The following is a 20269-nucleotide window of genomic DNA, read 5'->3' on the forward strand; positions in this document are numbered from 1 at the left end:
CAGCAGCAATACATTGCTATGGAGCTACCATGTGTCCTTCTCAGTCTCCTGATCTTTATGGGGAATGTCTATGAGATCTGGTGTCTTGCTGAGTTAGGCCTTCAAGGGAGATTAGACAGGAAATTCAAGGGAGAGAAGAAATGGAAGTTCAGAATTTTGTGTTCTTGATTTCTATGTGTTTCCCTTTGCTATTTCCCTATCCAACTCTCTTCTACATAGTTGTTTCCTGCTGAGTTTCTCCAAAATCCTCCCTGGTGTCCACTCTTTAATGCCACTTCTGCCTCTGACCTCTAAGCATTGTACTTTCCCTTGTAGCTTGCTGAATCAAACTTCTATTAGTAATCCATTGGTAAATCACACATCCTTACTTAATTCTACCCCGAGTATGCTGTTTTCTGTTGAGATCTTCACTGATGCCAGTGAAGCTTATTTTATGGCCTTGAAGACATTTAAAAAATATTGTCATTGGGGTAATGTATAGAGGGGTTACAATTATATTCATCAGGTAGTGGGTACATTAATTCTCACACATTGATACCCCTTCTCATGTTTTTGTCCCCCTTTCCCTCCCCCAGCTCTACCCCCCCACCAAATCATCTAGTTTCCCCCCTTCCCTTCCCTATTTCAAATAAACGAATAAACATATATACAATATACCAGGTAACAAAATCAGATATACTGACCACATGAGATTAAACATTAGGGGAAAAAGAGAAAAGAAATAACTGCACATAGTACATTAAGAACAACAATCACAAAGATAGGCCTCTTGTTTCCATATCCTAGAGTTCATTTTGTTTCATCTCATCCTATATGACCATACATACATAGCTTTTGAGCTATTGTGATCCTTTGCTAGGAGAGTTCTAGATGTGTGCTAATTATTACAAATGAGGGAAACCATGGAGCCTATGTTCCTTCGGGTCTGGCTTAACTCACTTAATATGATTTTTTTCCAAGACTTTCTTGGGAGACATTTTTGTCTAGAGAAATCTATTCTCTGTATACAACTGGTAAGGACAATGGCTTATTTTATTTTCACAGAACAAGGCCAGCTATACTCTAGCCCCTTTCTTTGATCACTTCTAATTTATTCCATATTCAAGCCAGCAGAAAGTATTTGAAGTTCTTTAAACATGTAATATCATTATTATCCCATTTTCTTTGGTTTAGGCTGGGGTTAAAATGCTTTTACCCCCATTGTCCCAAATCCTGCACTTATATCTGTCAAATTTTCATCTATCTTTCAGTACTCAAGTTAAGAGGCTCTATGCTTTAGTTCTTAGATAACCCCCAGAAGGCCCATGTATTAAAGAATTGAGGTTTAGAACATGATGCTATTGGGCGGTGGTTGAGCCTTAGACAGTTGTGCCTAGTAGAAAGAAGTTAGATCAATGGGACGTGTCCTTGAAGAGGACAATGGCACCGTGGCCCTTTTCTATTTTCCCGTTTCCCATGAAATGAGTCAGGTCCTTTACCATGAGCTCTAGCAACAATCTCCTGTGCTGCTACAGGCCCAAAGGCAGCAGAGCCAGACTATGGGCTGAAACTATGGGTCAAAAGAAATCTCCCCCCACTTTAAACAGTTTGTCTTGGGTATTTGTTATAGTTATAGAAAGCTATGTAACACAAGGGAATTTTCCCAGCAATTTCCTACCGAGCTTCCAAGTAGCAATGCCACGTCCATACATGGTCCTTTTTATGTGCCTTGAGATTTGAACATGCCACACTCTCTTGGTGCATTCATCTCCCTAGGACTATTCTAGCCTCCAGTAAACACGTACTGGGATTTAGTCAATTTGTGTAAACATACAGGACATGTATAGTTAGCACTGAAGAACTACTGGCTCGTTGAATTAAACTGAAAATACAACTTATGTTGAGGTAGTAAAGGAAAGAGTAGAAAGAGGAGGAACCAAGTGTTGGATCTTAACCTTTTTCCACTATGGGCCTCACATCTCTTTTATGGACAATATGAGAGAAGAAAAACTTCAGAGTTAATACCTTGGCTGCAAACTGGGTCATCCTGAAGCTGGGAGTATTCAAATTGGTGTGTCTAGGGAGGCAAGCTGCATAAATTAATACACTGAACTTGGCCTAAAGAGCCCGTGGCTTTAATAAATAAAGAGTTATACCCAGCCAAATAAGAACATGACACTGCCAAATGCCCCAACATCTCAGTTACAAAAACAATGTGTCCTGGGCTTGGGCCTGAGAACAGCTCAGAAGCCATTAAAGAATTTCTCTGAACATCTTTTTTGATTGAAAAGACAAGGTTGGCATCTCCCAAAAGCAAAGTAGACATCTCCAGTCTGCTTAAGGTTGTTGCTTGACTCTGGCTAAGAATAAAAGGCTATGTCTGGATCTGCCCTCTCTGTACTAGTCTCTCCTTGGTGGCATCTCATCTATTTAGGACAAAAAGAAAAATCAGAGCCAAGTGGTCTGGCTCATGCCTGTAATTCAGGAGGCTGAGATTTGAGGGTCATGGTTCAAAGCCAGCCTGGGAACTAAAGTCCATGAGACTCTTATTTCCAATTAACTAGAAAACTGGAAGTGGCCGGGCACTGTGGCTCAATGAATAAGGAGGAAGACTTGAGCTGAAGAGCTCAGGGAGAGTGCCCAGGTCCAGAGTTCAAGCCCCATGACCAAAAAATAAATCAGTTGGTATGAAAGGAAATTCTGCCCAGTGTGATGGGACCTTTGTTAATAGAAAATCATTGAGAAAGAGAAGGTAATCCTTGCAACAGATGTTCCTACCCCACCAGACTCAGATTTTAATTAGCTATGCATGTATCAGGTGTCTGTTATGGACTCAGGAGATACAGAAATGTTAGATATATTGCTGTTGCTGCAATATATAGAAACAAATAAGTAATAACATTGGTCAACTCTTTATTGTTATCAAGACCCGTTCTAAGTGCTTTCTGTTTAGATAGCTTACTTAGTTCTTCTGACTTAATGAGGCAGGCAGCATATCAACTCCATTTTCTAGATAAAACAGGTGAGGCACAGATGGCTAAGTGGATGACCCTGGGTCACACAGAAAGTATGCATCAGACCTGAAATTTCAGTGGGAGTAAAGAAGTGAGGACAGATGTGACAGATATAAGGGGTAAAGCCATCAGGTCATGAGATCTATTAGACCAGTGTGGTGGAAGAGAAAACTAGAGCTAGCCAGGAGAAGTGTCTTCAGAGAAGCGCTTCTAAGACTCAGCACTACAGATCTTTTGGCCCAGATTTTGGGGAGAGAAATAGGACTTCCTTGCACATTGTAGGATGTTGATATTGTCCCTTGTTCCTATCACTGGATTCTAGAATCTTCTCTCCTCACAATCTAATTGTAACAACAACAACAAAAAATGCCTTGGCGCATTGTCATGTGTTCAGGGTATAATCATGTGAAATCACTCACAGCTCTGCTTCGCACATGTGATTTGCGAGCCTCAGCAGATGCTTTGTAAAATGCAAAATCTATGGCCCTAAACCACTCCTAGTAAGTCAGACAGAAACCTTGCAAGGTTTGTTTAATCAAGCATTTCCTGGCAATTTTGATGCTTGCAAAAGTTTGAGAACTACAAGTTCCAGTGAGCAGGGCAGAATTGTGGAAATAATAATGCTGTGGCTAGGGACACACATAGTTGGCCTGAGTGGAATATGAAAATATTTCTAGTATCCCCAGTAATGTCAAGGTTAGGTATGTGCAGGAAGCAGAAGTCATTTGACCTAGTTGGAGGTGGTATAAATGGAAACTGTGAGTACACACCACTTGTTCCTTGGGTGTAAACAATGAAGTAAGAACTAGAAAAACATGTAGGATGCAAGAAAGGTAATTAATTAATTTATTTTTGGAAAAGGTTTGACTATGTGTGGCCAAAGGGCCAGTTAGAGTAAAGCTAAGAAGCTACAAAAGGGAGAAGGAGAAGGTCTAGAAGTGAGAAGCAGTTGAGATGAAAGTGGAATTCATGCATAAACAACCTAAGACATAGAATCCAGTGGTTGTGGTCATTATAAGATTGATGTGCAGAGTTATAGAGGCAGAAGAGACTTCATTATTTGAGTTCAGTCAGATCAGAGATTGACCATGAATTCTCGGAAGGTTTCACTGAACATTCAGGCCTGGCCCTACTCTCTTGCAAAATATCTACCATTTAAGCCAAGGATAAAGTACATAGTCCTCAATTATTTGGACATACTTGGATATACCAACTAAAAGGTTTTTTTCTTCTTTATTTAATGAATTCCATTGCTCAAATTAAAGAAGCTCTCTTTTCACCTCACTGATTCATTTATCATGTACACTGATCCCAGTGAGTGGTCTGGAAACTCTAGGTTCATAAATCACTGTAGAATCTTAGTTTCCTGGTGGGAGCCAGTATATTAAGAAATGAACTGGTCTCTGCTCTCTTTTGGGGCAAGAAAGGTGAGGTTCTGTTCACATTCACAGGTAACACATCTAACTTCTCCCTGAAAAAGGAAGACTTGCTCAGAAGAGACAAGAATTATCTTTTTTAAAAAAATAAATTAAATAATGGTCTTGATGCCAATAGCTTCACAATGAGATATCTGAGCACTGTAAAACATAACTGACAGCTTAAGGATGACAATCCTAAAATAGAGAAAGTAATGTTGTTGAGAAAACAGCTAGTTAGAATTGAGCAACAATAAAGACCATATGGACCAGACAGGCAAATTCCCAAGACATTTGGCTATACTTAAACCTGCCTTGTGAAAACTTTCTCCCAGCAAGTTAGCATACTGATGCCCTCTGAGCTTCTCTTCCTTGTCCCCTCAGCTGATTAGATAGATAATGAGCAGACATCTGCTCCACCAACAGCCGTGGTGAAGGCTACTACAAAATCATGCATCAACAGACTTCACTGATCATCTGCACCAAGCCTCTTGCCTTTATTTGAACTTTGAACTGGGACTGATTAGAGAACTTAATTATCTGTCCATGGAAGAGGGGTCCTGGAGAGAAGAGGAAGGAATTTTGGTCACCACAACAATGGAGCAGTGGGGTGAGATTCATTATAATCTGAGAACTACTTTTGCTTTGGTCTCAGAACCAGTTTTGATCTCTTGGAGAGTCCCAGATCTGGTGAGACCCTCACACTAAGATTCTTTGCTGATATGATTCCTGATATAGCAGAAACACAGCATAAAACTCCGGCTCTAACCAGCCAATCAAACAAACTAACAGATCAAACAGAATTGAAATGAATCAGAACAACACATAACAAAAGCAACCTTTTAGGAGTCTCTGTGTCTCACAATTGTGTCTGACCTGGTTCTGTACTCTAGAATCCCATCCCAGATCCAGCCTCAGCACTGCATTTCCTAAAACATGGCCAGAATAGCACAAGCAAAACCTCTAGGTCTCATAGATAACTATTGACCAAGGGTTATTTTTAGGAGGGAGGAAGCCTACCTGACCTGTACTTTAAATATACAGGATGCAGCTGAAGGAAGAGGTAACCACAGTGTCTGTGGAGAAGGAAAGAGGCAGAGATAGCTAACATAAATGTAGATAAAGACTCTAGAAATCAATGCTGATACACAGAAGTGAACAAGATCTATCTACTCCTTGCTCTCAAGAAGCTCATAGCTTAGTGGAAGAATTAGTTCATGAGCAAAGCAATGTAATCCAGGGTGACAAGTACTGTTGTTGGTGATCTGAGAGTGTACCTTGAAGAGAAACAAGGGGCCATTCCCACAGAAAAGAGCATTTGTGAAGTGCTGTGGGTGAATACACACGGTAAGTTGGGCGAACAGCATCCAGTAACCATGGGAACACACAGCATTGGGGCACAATGGCATGTGAGAGGGATGGGATAAGGCCACCTCACAAAAGGGCACAACAGGCATTCTAATTACTTTCTTAGTGTGTGGTTATTTTTTTCATTTTCTGAAGCCAAAGAAATTATCTTACAGTTCTATTTATTGAGTAGTTGGGTCCAAGAAGCCTAATAGGTATTTATGTCCTAACAATTATAGCCTTTTGAAAGCAAAGCTAACATTATTATTCTACATCATTATTTCAAATGAGGCACAATGACTTACTAAGAGGACACATATGCTATTGGACACTGCACAACTTATCAAACTTTGAACCAGATTAAATACTGCTGCCTACATTTTCTATTCCTCATTGAAATTTGCATGACACTTCCCTTTTATCATAGTGACCACCAAAACCTCAGCTTTGCAAAAACAGGAGGCTATTCACAGAGCATATAGTTGGCTCAATGTGAAACTCTGAGTTAACTATGAACTACTAGCCGTCAATATCAGCTATTGTCCATTTTCCTTGAAAATGAATATTATGGGGACCCCCCAGAGGGTTCCCTATCAATGCACTGAAGCATTTCCAAAATGCAGAATTGTAAAATAGGGGGCCATAATGTAGTTCGTAGTCTATAAAAGAGACACGACAAAATTCAAAACTTAGAATTAGTCATTGAGGATAAAAGGTTAATTGTTTGTATTGTTAGCACAGGGCAGAAAAGACTCAAACATTCACAAGGCTGATGGAGAAAGAAGTACTCAAAGGAAAAGATCATAGCAAAGGAGACATTGTGTGTTTGAGAGATTGTCATTAACATTTCATACATGGCTTTTGCTTTCTGTTACCTATTAATAATTACCTGCCTGGGTGGGAGGAGCCATTCCTGAGTTGAGGAAGGATTTAGAGAGAAATCATCAGCCTACCTCCCAGGCCTGTAGATAGTGGAGCTGAATCTAATTAGCCATTATTCCCATCTTTCCCTTGTTTTGATGGTGGTGGTATATATATGCATTTTCTTTGTTACTGTCAGCCAAGCATAATGCAAAAAAGTAATTGCTGTAGACTCTAGCACTCTCAAACACCAATCCTCACATTTAAGTTAATTCTTAGTTGAATTCCATTATTTCCAAAGTGCTGTAGAAGCAACAAATGTCAGAGTAGACAGAAGAAATTTAAAAAAAAGAAAAGAAGGGGGTGTGGAGGGAAATGGGGACACAAACATGAGAAGGGGTAGCAATGATTGTTAAGAAATGCACCTTCTATCTGGTGAGTATAATGTAACCCTTCTACTAATTACAATAAAAAATTAAAAAATTAAGGCGGGCCCGGTGGCTCACGTCTATAATCTTAGCTACTCAGAAGGTTCAAGGTTCAAAGCCAGCTCCAGCACACAAAAAGACTCTTATCTCCAATTAACCTCTAGCAAATGGGAAGTGGGGTTTGGTTCAAGGGTAGGGTGTCCTTGAGCTAAAGAGCTCAGGGACAGCATCTAGGCCTAGTACAAGCCCCATAACCCACCAAAAAAAATTTTTTTTAAATTTTTAAAAAAGAAAAGAAAAAGGAGGCAGCAAAGATATAACTTATCCAGAATGAAAAGACCCCCTTAGTGAAAGAAATAAAGGAGAAAATGACTGGCCTTTATACAAGGGACACCAGATATAGTAAAAGGAGCTGAAAAGAAAAGAGAATGAGAACCTTAGAGAAAAAAGAGCATTTTCCTGCCCCCAGAGTGGGGACATTATTGAGTCCTTGCCCATGTTGCCTCTGACATGGATTCTCTCTCTCTCTCTGGGCCTCTTAAGAAATGACTAGAGACACGTGGTAGGAAGAATGGGCAGCTTGCTGCATGAGGTGATTAAAAAGCCACAGAAACTCCTCCACTCTTGGCCATAAATAACCTCCCTGCAGTCTTACCCCCAAGACTGCAAGGCTTCTCATGTCATAATACTTTTGAGTTGGGGCACAGCATCTCCTGGGTTCCTTTGTTAAAATAGAAAGGTGGTGATTTTGTTTTGAAGAGTAACACATTAGCCCACCAGTATTGATCCAAATTTTAGCTCAGATTGACTACTTGCTAGCCAGTAAAATCTAATATTTAATGCTATCTATTGCTAGGTGTAAAGATCATTCCAAAACGTAGTGGTTTAAGACAATAAAAATGTATATTAGGTTCAGAACTTTGGAACAGCTTAGCTGGTAGCTCTGGCTGAGGAGCTCTCATGGGGGTGTATTAGAGCTAGATGGGATGCAGGGAGCTGAAGGCTTCCCTGGGATTGGTGGGACTGTTCCCAAGGCATCACAGTCTGGTGGCTCGTGGTAGATGTCTCGGCCACTCATCATGTAAGTCCTCCATAGCCTGTTTGAGTGTCTTCATGGCTATTGGCTTCCCTCAGGAGTGAATGATCTAGTAAAAGAGGGCAGAAGTAAGTCTAATACCTTTCATGGCCTAGGATAGGAAGTTATATACTCTCTCCATCCCCAATATAAGGTGTACAATTAGCTATTAGTAGCTTCTTACCCCCATCTTTTAGCCTTAAAAGAAAAACAACAACCAATCAGCAATCTGTCTTCAGGATGAGTAACTTTTAAAAAATATGTATTGATTTTTCTCAAGTAGTTATAGAGGTTTCAATTCTAGAAGGTAGGTAATAGGCACAACATGTCTTGATCAATGTCACCTCCATTGCTCTCCCCTAGACAGGTAACTTCTGGTAGATGGATGTTGTGCACCATTCATGGATAGACAAGTATAGATCAATACAAATTTCTACCATGGTTGTCCTGCTTGTTAAGGATAACGACTGCAGAGTGGAGAGTAGGCAGCATCCGAGGAAGATGGCATGCTATAAAGAAGCTGTCGGATGGCATTCCAGAACGTCTTGACAGAACATAGCACAACTTAGTGTCTGCCTGCTGATCTCTGTAGGGTCCCTGAGCAATTTACCCAGGGACCCTGAGAACAGCAGGGCCAAAGTGAAGCTTTAGAAGGTGATAGATCTTGGACGGTATACACATCTATGTTGAGAACCTAGTTATTCTCCTGGCTAGCATGCATCTTTGGTAAAATGATGTAACTTTATTCACATCAAGGCTTCCTTTGAAGCTGATACTGATTTTTTCCCTTTTGCATCTCCCCTTTACTGATAAGCTTCTGGATTCCTGGACACACCACCCTAGCAGGGATGCCATTACAGAGAGAGCAATATGAAACTTTTTTTTCTCCTCTGGGAGTGAGACAATTTCAGAGCCTCATCTTCTTACTTGTTATTTTTTTTATCACTCTGGATGTTATCATTTGAGCCAGGCTTCCACTTCTGTCTTTTTAAAAAATCTGTCTGTACTGACTTCAAACCTCTATTCACAGATCTCAGCCTCCTGAGTAACTAGGATTATATGCATGAGCTACTGGCACCCAATTCTATGAAATATTCTTAACCCACTTGTTGTGTCCTGCTTTCTTCAGAATGATTACTACTACTATGATTCACAAGTAGTTTGGCCATACTAGAAACCTGTCAGTCACCTCCCAGGGTTTTCTGTAGCTGGCAACAGCATAGGCCTTCTTGCCTCATGAGCAGCACATCTATATTTTTTAAGTAAAAAGATATGCTGCTCTGCTCTTAGAATGCTACTATAATTATTCATACACTTATATGAAAATGTACACGATTACACTTATACCGCATATTAACAGAAGTCAATAAAAATGAAACCATGCTATAGTCCAAATTGACAGCTGGACCAGATAGAGGGCTAGGGAGGAAGACATGTAACTGGATGGTGTGTCGGATTCTCCTTTTGCCTCTGGCCTCTTGCAGGTTCTTGTTCCAGATCCCAATCTAGACAAGAGTACAGTTACACCAAACCACATCTTCCCTGCTCTCAACCAGCATTCCCCTTAGCACAGGGTGGACATGATAGTTTACATACAGCCTCCACCCCTTCCTTGCAGTCCTGCAAGACTCCTCCACCCTACCCCAAGTGGGTCACTCATTTGATTCTCTGCTTTCATCGAGATCTGCTTTCAGCCACTCACTGTCATATCTTATTTTGCTCATAGCACATCTCAAAATCTCTTTGTTGTTTATTCTTTCAGTCATTCTTTCCATGCATTTAGGATATAAGCTCCGAGGAATGAGGGAACTTGTTGTCTTTACACTCAGAACCCTACTTCCTAGAACTTGGTGTGGTGCACTACAGGCATTTGGCAAATACTTCTGAGAGAAGGCAGGTGTGGGGAAATCTTAAATGCATATTATGAACCAAAAAGGCAGAAGGCTACAGACTGGATGGTTCTGACTGCATGATTGACTGGAAAAGGCACAACCTCCGACAGGAAAACGATCAGTAGTTATAAGCTGGAGGTAGAACTCTGTGGTAGAGTGTTTGCCTTTCATGTAAGAGGCCCTGGGTTCCATCCCCAGCACCTCCACAAGCAAACGAAGTAACACAAGTATCAGTGGTTGCTATGAAATGAGGAGGGGGTGGTGAGTGGACAGAGCACAGAGGAATTTTAGGACAATAACATTTTCTATATGATAATAATGGGTACATTGACAGATACTAATGCATTATGCATTAATCCAAGTCAGTTAGTATGGTACAGGACTGACCATTAATATAAACTATAAACTCTGAATAGCAGTGAAGTGTCAGTGAAGGACCCTGATTGTAACAAATGTGTGGCTCTGGCCTAGATTTATTGACAGTAGACATTACACACAGATAAGGGTATGTTTGCTCCATTTTGCTCCATTTGCTCCATTTTAATGTGAAAATACATGATAGTGAGAAGGTGAATATAGAGCTCAAAAAATAAAGAGTTCAAAAAATCAGTCGATTAAAAATAAGAATAAAATTATAAAAGGAGGAGAGAATATTTATGCAGGCTTCCTTATACATACCCTGCTTCTGGTAGGATATATGAGAAATTAATTATATTAGCTCTTTCCAGTGATAGGATTTGGCACCCTGGATTGGGGAGTATGAGTAATCCTTTTCTGTTGTGTACATGCTTGTTCCTGTAGGAAGTATGGCTCCCGGCACTGCAAGAGGATGTCCCTCCTGAACACACCCTGAGCTGCGACACCTGCTCTCTTTCCAGCTTGAGGTAGTAAACAGGGGACTGGAACAAATATATGGAAGAAGATCAGCTTTCCTTGAGCACATTCTTGGAAAGAAGAGCTTTGTCAATATTCTTTTGCTGTCAGGGAATTTGGCAGTAGGTAGTTAGCAGGAACAGTATACAATAAAAAGTCTTGGTGAGAGAAAGAGACCTGTCCTCTCTTCCATTATCAGATGCCCAGGGGCAGCACCCTTCTGCTGACCTCTCTGGGATGAAGTGCTCATCTTTCCTGCCTCTGCTGTCAGACAGCAGTAGCATTGTTTATCTCTGAGGGAAAAATTGCTGAGAACTTAACACACACTCTTGTTTAAGATCCCCCTTTCCTGGTCTATTTCCTTCTGTGGATAACAGGCAACCCTTCCATCCTCTCCTGAATTACAAAGCCACACTGCTTGCCCAGGACTCAGAATGGACTTCCTGTTTACTGTGCCTCCTTCTTCCTAGCAGGCAATTAGCCCATGTTTGTTCCCTCACTGCCACTCAAGGACTCCAGTTGTCCCCCAGAGATACCTTAACTAGTCAATGGCAAGGCTGCTTGAGTGGCCACTAAACAGAGCAACCTCCTGGGAGCTGAAAATACCTGCCTTTCTCCAAGGAATTCTTGATTCCGGTAAGGGTAGCATACATCATACTTTTGGGGAAGGAAAAACAACAACAACAACAACAGACCATAATAACAGAGTGTGAATGAAGCAGCAACACAAGTGTACAACTAATTACAGACAGAGAAGCAGATGGCCTCATCATCATGCAATAGTCGAGCAAGTGCTCTGTGCAAGGAAGATGGGTGATGGCTCTGATAAGCCCATGGCAGATGGAAGAGAGGCAGGCTTTATCCCCTGTGTCATCTCTCCTCCCCATTCTTGCATGGCTAGAGAAGTTCTCTGTCATTAGTGTGTCACAGCAGCAGCCATACACCAAAGGAAAAGTCCCCACACTTTTGGCAACTTGAAATGCTGAGAGGATAAAAGAAGTCAAGTAGAGGGAGGGAAATGGGTACCAAGACATGTGAATGTCAATGTATGTGAATTAACGCACCTTCTATCTGGCAAATATCATGTAACCCTTTTACTAATTACAATAAAAAAAAGAAGTCAAGTAGAAGAAATGAACATGCTGTTTTGAAGTATTTCCTCTTCCTTTCTGCTTGGAGGAAGTTCTCTTTAGTTGTGTCTGTACCTGCAAGCCAGCTTTGAAATGGTGTGTGTGTGTGTGTGTGTGTGTGTGTGTGTGTGTGTGTGTGTGTGCAGGCATGTGTGTCTTGCATGTCTCCATCACTTTGATTTCTGAGGTAGATAGCCATAGCCTCACAAACATGTCCCTGTCATAGTCCACCACCTCACTATAAATATGTTCTGTTACATGATAAAGGATTAAGGGAGCTTAATTAAAAGAGGTTATCGTCCAACTGAGCCCGATGGGGTTACTTTGTCCTTAAATGTGGAAGTGGAAGACTCAAGAACAGATGTGACCTGAGGTAGATTCAACCAGTATCTGCTGGCATGAAGGTGAAATGGGCCATGAGCCCAGGACTGTGGGTAGAATGTAGGAGCCTGGAAAGGAAAGAAAGCCTCTCCATGATTGTCTTCAGAAGGGATGCAGATTTGATGACACATGAATATTAGCTCAGTGAGACTCATTGCAAGCTTTTTATCTTCAGACCCAGAAAAGCCTCCATTTTGTTTTCCCCCAGCTAAGTTTGGGTAAGTTGTTATAGCCTCAACAGTAATTGAATGAAAGAGGAAATTGGGGCCAACTTGGCTCAGGGCAAGGCAGTACTTCTGGAATCAGCTCTGTCATCATCATTACCCAGAAATGAAAGTGGATCCCACCCACTTGTTCTGAGATGAGCCAGTAGGTAGAGTTGAAGACTCTCTAACCTTTGACTCCCAATAATGGGGGATAGAAGGTGAAAGGTTGCCCATCCTCCTAAGATATGAAAGGAAGATTGGCTTAGAGTTCTGGCATTCTGTGTTGGTGTCCATTATAGAGAAAACTGAATGACAGCCACAGAGCCAGCTCAACCTGAAAGTCAGAAGCAGGCAGGGAAACAGAATCCCAGAGGACAGTGCCTTCCCAGGCATTGAGGAGGGGTTCCCAAGAGGCTAGAGTGCCCTAGAGGGGGAAATGTTTATGATTAGAAAGAACAACTTTGGCCCAAGAGATTCTCAAGCATACAGAGTTTCTCTTGAAACTCAAAATTTATTGCAAATTATAAAATGAGAATCTTGTGGATAAATCCAAAAGGGGTAATGACCATTGAATAGTGTGACAAGTATAACTTTAAAAATTCAGCAGAAACTCATTACTAATTCATTCGTAGAATCAGCTTCTTAAAATTCCTCCCCTCAGTGCTCATGAGCTACAGAATTGGACTTCACAAGCTGTTTAATTTTTTCCCCATAGAAAAGGCTACATGCGGTGAATCCAAGCCTGCTCTCTTTTTCTACCCTGACCTGCAGAGCCTTTCTTCTCTGGAAAACAACAGAGTCTGCAGGAGGAGAGGAAGGGCCTGCCAGCTTGCTATGCAAACCAGACAAGGCCCTCCTGCCTACTGCAGGTGACCATTGCTTCCTTGGCTGGGAAGCTGAATCCTAAAGAGGATGTGGTTTGAGATGGGAAATTCAGGTGAGGGTGCATTTCTCTGCTGCAGCCGTTCTTGGGAAAGGAGGGGGCATAACAGGGACAGTTTGCCTTTTAGCTGGAACCAAGCCTGTAGAGGAAACTTCCAGAAACAGAGATTGAGTCTATTCCTCTTTCCATTGCACCCCAACTCTGCATCCCAAGTGGTAAGTAGAGTGGTGTTCACAGACAGATGTCCCATGAAAGCCTTGGGGTCGAAAGTGCAGGCAAGGGTCCTCTCGTCTTCCCAGCCGCTTGTGACTGAAGGTCTCATTTCTGGTGGACCTCTCTGCATACTAGCTCCTAAAAACTTATGAAAGATTATGCAGCATTCCTGTAGGCCAGGATTGTGACATTAAATCACTGGTTTACCTGAACATTACTCAGTGGACTTCAGCATAAAATCTCTTTGGTTAAGCATATAAATAATAACTGAACTTGTCCCCTATCCCAACCATACCCCTCCAATCGGCCCCTCTATGTCCCTACCTACCCACAAAATGCCTCAGTTCTCTGAACACACCATTCCTGTGTTTAGATATCCTCCCTGCGTCCATACAAATTTACATTTCTTTTTCCCCAAGAACCTATATGTCATATCTACCAGGGGACTTACCATGCTTTAGGTTGAGTTAGGTGCCTCCTCACTGTGGTTCCCTAAAGGACATTATTACATATACTGTATTATATATCTTAATATCACAAGGGCCTGGCATGTAGCTAACTCTCAATAAATGTCTATAGAATAACTGTTATTTACAGCTAATTGCAGATCCTGTTTGTAATGTGTTTTTTATATGTAATGAACTAGGCTAAGTGTTCTGCATGTAAGTAATAACCTTAGCAGATCTTCAGAGGAGATTTCATTCTGCTCCTTTATGGGTTTAGGATCTGACCTGGGACACAAATAATGACCCCAGGGTTTCCCAGTTAGCTGGTGGAGGAGCCAACATTTAAATCCAGAAGTGTCTTCTAAGGATTCTAAAACAGTTACAAATTATTGCTGTGTTTTGAAATGAGAAAGACACAAATTGGGCAATGGGTTCCTTTGTTTCTACTTGCCTTCCAGTCACAGTGTTTGCTATGGGAGTTTGCAGCTCCTACTATGAGAGTTGTTGGTATTGAGTCTGGCCATGTGATTTGCATCTCCCAAAGGAATGTCAGTGATATGAGGCAGGCATCAGCTTTCCATCTAGCAAAGGGGTTGGACTTGTTCTTGTGTGCCTATGGTTTTTTTTTCTTTTCTTCTTTCCTTTCTTTCTTTTCATTTTTGGGTGGACTTGAACTCTGGGCCTGGGAGCTGTCCCTGAGCTCTTCAGCTAAAAGCTACCACTCTACCCCTTGAGCAACAGCGCCATTTCTGGTTTTCTAGTGGTTAATTGGAGATAAGAGTCTCACAGTCTTAAGTGCCCGGGATGGCTTTGAACTGGGATCCTCAGATCTCAGCCTCCTTAGTAGCTAGGATTACAGGCATGAGCCTCCTTGCCCGGTTTGCCTGAAGTTTTTTTCCCCCTGCAGGAAGACATGGTTTCCAGAGACCACTGATGTAAAGAGAATAAGAAATCATAGAGTCAACCTGCTTCTAACCTACCAGAAACCACCCCAACTTAGTCAAATACCTAAAACCCACAAATGGCAAGAACCAGAAAATACTTCTGTTTTGCTGCTGGCTTTTGGGAGTATTTCCTATGTCTCTTATTTTTGGCAATAGCTGAATGACTAGGCAGTAGTTTAACAAAAACAGTCTCTCTCTAGGTGGACTGGGAAAAAAGTGTCCTTATCTTTCAGATATATGGAAGAAAGAATTTGTTGATGGTTACAGTACTAACCTAGATTGTTTGATTTGGGGATTTATGGACATTTTATTTTTCCGAGTAGCTTTGTAAGAGTCACCTTTCTAGAAAATATTTTTGTGCATAATCAGATATGGGCAAAGAATAAGCCATAGGTTCTTTAAAAATTCCTCAAAGCCTTGAAGATTCAGTTGGTCTCTGACAAGTCAGAATTTTCAAACTATAAAGTTTTGGGGAAAAAGTCTCAAACTGGCAACATTTTGATGAAATGATAAAGTGATATGGTTTATTTTCTGGCAAGTTTGTTCTTGCCAGAAAGGTGAAAAAATATGAGAGAGCCAAAAAAAGAGAGAACAGATTTGAATTCAGAAAGTATGTGCATACCCAGACTTACAGAATATAAGAACTTTCAGTGGACTTGTAACACACACACACACACACACACACACACACACACACACACTTTGAAATCTACTTTTCTAGCAAGTTTCTGTAAAATTCTGAAGGTGAGAAGCCCTTGCCTTGGCTTTCTGGGGAGGGATGTCAGTTTGGGAGTGTTGAGGGTCATTCCAGGTTTCTCTTCTTGATACTCTGTCTTGGCCTCTTGCAGAGCTGTGTCAGCATTCTCCTCAGACTCCAGGAAGGAGAACAAATGTTTGTGGTCAAGCAGGGCAGTCTACTGCAACATCAGTTGTATAATAATTGCCTCATCACCAGTCATTCCTTTGATAATAATTTTCATGTTGATGAACTCATTGTGGGTGGAGTTGGATATTGTCAGCACTTCAGAAACCCTTCTTTTGCTGCTGCAATTTTTCTTCAATTAATTGGATGAGTTCTCCTCCCTCCCACCCCCAAGTATAGCCAAAGGAGAAAAAGAGAATTATTAATATTTGTAGCATCATAGTCTGACCTACTTTATAGCAAGCATATTCTGGGATGGAACGAAGTCTAGATTTCAACTCTCTTGTTTTCCTTGTGTCTAAATCCTTCATTCTTGTTAGTTAAGGAGGACCAAAGGCAGGCATTGTTTCATGGAGACTTCAAAAATTTAATTTTGATAGTGATGGCTGATTAATAAGATTGATTCTTATATGGGTGGAGACCATTATATAAAGGAGGTGGCTCTCCAATTGGGTCAAGGTCACATTTGTTGGGAAAACAAACAAACACACAAAAAACAACAAACAGAAGTTAGGGCAACAATCTTAGCAGTTACTAAAGCAGACCATAGTGGAAGGGTAAAAAGAGAGCTTTCAATGAATAAGTATCACTTGACCATGTTGATTGGGATCTTCAAGAGCATTCTTTAAAAAGAATATAACTATTCAATTCCAGTACTTGAAGACTGAAGCAGAAAAATCATGAGTTTGAACTTAGCCTAAGCTACATAGTAAGATTATTTTTCTTAAGGGAAAAAAAAGACTTCTCAATTAATCACGAAAAAACTAAACTTGCCTTCTCTTAACAAGTATCTGGGTGTATGACTGTATCTCCCGTGGGCCTCCGAGTCTTCTAGGGTGAGGAGATCAGGAATGGATCATGGATAGAACCATAGTTTCCTGCAGGTGTAATTTCACTATCCAGAAGGGGGTTTTCTTACCCTGCCAAGTTGTTCTGGGTAACTTTTCCATTTTGCTAAGGCTTCCCACCTTTTCCAGGATGGTGAAGCACAGATTTAGTCATGACAAGACTGAACAGTGGGCATTTACGGAGAGCAGCCCAACACAGGCCACGGCTTCACAGGAAAATCCCAGAGAACATGCAGAGCAACGTCGTAATAGAAAACCATGTCATAATGGGCAAAATTTCCTAAATGTCACAAACCTGAGAAAAAGAGATCTATTTTGAAATATCCATAGCATGGAATATACTTGATGTTAAAAGAGGTTAAGTGTTTTAGTACTGACTAGAAAGGAAATGAAAATTTTACAAAGGTGCCCAAAATGTCAACAAGTATATAAAGTTTAAATGTGAAAAAACCATGCCATTTATTTTATACATGAAAACTTCAGTGGACTGAAGAATAGCACATTTAGTAATTACAATTTGGGAGTGAGGCTAAGAGGAAGAGAAGGACACAAGAAGGGAAAAATAAGTTTATATGAAGTTAGATGGTGGGCCAAAAGTTATTTTATTTGTCTTATTTTATTATACTTTTTATATACCTGAAAATGTTATCATTGTGGGGTCGTTTCTTTCTAGTTTGGAACAGATGAGTCCCATCCAAATCCCAGAACTTGGTAGCCTGTGGTAAGAAGATAGTGACTTTCACAATTTCCCTGGCTAGCATACCTTAAAACCACCAAGTGGAGCAGAATGCAAGGAACTCAAGCCATGATCATCCCCTTTCTCTCATTCCTTGTCATTTTCACATTAATAGATTGATTGGCTTGAGTAAGACTCATATATTAAAAATGCCACTAAAATAATGTATTTTGGAAGAACTTCTAGTGTGCTGACATTATTGACGTAAGATACTAAATAAAAAGAAAATAATAATAATAGTATTAAGTATAATATGATGGTATAATCCCAATTCTGTATACCTATAAACACATGCAAAGGAAGAAGTGGAAGAAAACACCTTTTAAGTGTAGAATTATGAGTAATGTAATTTTTCTTCCTCATACTTAAACAAATCTTTCAATTTTTCTACAGCTCTATATTAGTTCTGACCAGACTATGTAGATGCTTAGCACCCACAACTACCAAACCTGTGCATTTTTTTTGGAATTTGCTTTGATCTGGAAGTCATGTTTCTACATTCTCCTCCCTTTCTCTTGATTCTGGCACCTGTCCAGTGCAGGAGCCTGGGGCTGCTACGAGGCTGTTAGCAGGAATGGAGAAGATGCCCTGTTGGAGCTATTCACACACTCAGCTGAATTTTCAAGAGCTCAGCTTCACAGAGGCTTTCAAAGTTCCATTTGTTGCCATGCAAAGGAACAAACATATTGCCAGAAAGAATTCAAAAGGTCCCAGAGAGTTGTAGAGTGAAATGGAGGTAGCTGTGATTGTCAGCACAAAGCTTCTGTCCAGGATATGATAAAGTACCCTACACAATTCCTCTGGCAGCTCAGCAGCCCAAAGCTTGTTGTGAGACAAACCTTAAACCGTACAAATGTCTCTGCATTGCTTTGCTCTGGCTTCCATGATAAAATACCACAGGCCACACAGTGTCAGTGTGCAGAGATTTATTTTTGCCACTGTTGTAGAGGCTGAGAAGTGAAAGATCTGAGTGACAAAGAGATGATTTCTGGTGAGGACTTCTCTTCTGGCTTGCCTTATTGCTATAGCCTCAGATGGCTTTTTTACAGTCTGAGTGGGGAGAGAGCAAGAACTGACGTCTCTCTTGCTTTTGCTTATGTCTTACCAATTCTCTCTCTTCTCATAACTACATTACTCTTATTGGCTAACACTATGACTTCCTTTAACCTTAAATAGTATCTGCAGGGACCAGGAGTGTGGCCTCGTGGTAGAGTGCTTATCTAGCATGCATGAAGCCCTGGGTTTGATTGCTTGCAATCACATACACAGAAAAATCTTGCCTTGAGAAAACTCAAGGTCAGTGCCCAGCCTCTGAGTTTAAGCCCCAGGAAAAAATAATATACAATATATGCATATATTTCTTACATATATACATATATTATATATCGATTACCTGCGAGGCTTATTCACAAACTGAGTCCAGGGATGACATAACTCGGTTCATAGTGGCACTTATACAAAAAACTTTAGAGATCAATCTCTTCTATAAGAGGACAGATAGACAATATCATAACTCCATTTGCCTCTGTGTGGACATTTTATTTGAAGCACAGCAACCAAAAGTGCAGACTGATATAGAAGTAGGTATGGAAGAGACAGCAGTAGGAGAGGTATTAAGAGTGTAGCCTTTATAAGGGAATCCTACCAGCTTTCTTACCAAACACCTGCCTAGGCTATATAGTAGGATGAGAAGAGAGAAGTCCAAGCATGTGAGTTGCCTGGAGCCTGTGACCCAAAGATAATTCCTGCTCCTGCTCTTTAAACATCTCTTCTCACTTCCCACTGACAGCCATCATAATACACAGGGGATTGCTCTTCCCACTAGACAGTCTCCTACCAAACAGTCCTCAACATTGCTACCTCGGTTCTCTGAGGCTTAAAATCACCTCATTTACCCAGGACTGGGATATCTCTTTTTGACAGTGTGAGCCCCTGCAGTCAGTTTATTTTCAGACTATGTTATCTAGGAGGCTGGTTGATTGACAAGACCATGCATATCTTCTTATCTTATTTAGTTTCCTGAGATCTTACTTACCCATGTTTCACCATAGCCCCAAAATAATAAATGGAAATTTTCAGGAAAAAGTCAATTTTAAATTATGTGCCATTCCTAGTACATCATCTAGCTTTACACGGGTATAGAATTGTCTCACATGATCTCAAGAAGAAAGGGGGTGAGAAAAGTTCAATAAAGTATTTGTAGAGTACAAAACATACCATGATTTCATAACTATTATAACAATATGTTGCTCTAATTGATCTATTTATTAGTTATGGCTGTTAACCTTTTATTGTGCTTAATTTATAAATTAGGGTACCCTAGATAGCATCTATAGGAACAAACTAAACACATACACATATATACATATATATACATATTTATATATATATACATATATATACATATGTGATCTGGCATTTTCAAGGATTCTGGCATCCATTGTTAGAGTGAATGACCACATGCTGATATGAGACTATTCCAGACTGGGGTACATAGTAGGCTGCCCAAACATTACTTGTTAAATGCATACATGAATAAAATGGCCAACCAGAATGTCTCATCATCATCATCATCATCATCACCACTACCACCACCACCACCACACCACTCTTTATTGACTATATACCATGTGGTTAGAACTTTTTTTTTGTCAATTGTGGGGCTTGGACTCTGGA

General features: G+C 40.6%; 1 long non-coding RNA gene across 3 annotated transcripts; it reads left to right on the forward strand.

Annotated features, from left to right (window-relative positions):
- Positions 1-3372: 3372 nt before the first annotated feature.
- Positions 3373-11045, forward strand: LOC150056462 (uncharacterized). 3 transcript variants are annotated; one of them, XR_016537333.1, is made up of 4 exons: positions 3373-3518; positions 4793-5018; positions 5453-5755; positions 10813-11045. It is a non-coding gene; the product is annotated as an uncharacterized LOC150056462 (long non-coding RNA). The 3 variants fall into 3 exon arrangements; XR_016537332.1 differs by having other exon boundaries at positions 3373-3493; XR_016537334.1 differs by lacking the exon at positions 3373-3518 and adding an exon at positions 3539-3751.
- Positions 11046-20269: the final 9224 nt, after the last annotated feature.

This window comes from Megascapheus bottae, chromosome 12 (assembly GCF_031878675.1).
Source record: "Megascapheus bottae isolate mThoBot1 chromosome 12, mThoBot2.hap1, whole genome shotgun sequence".
NCBI lineage: Eukaryota > Metazoa > Chordata > Mammalia > Rodentia > Geomyidae > Megascapheus > Megascapheus bottae.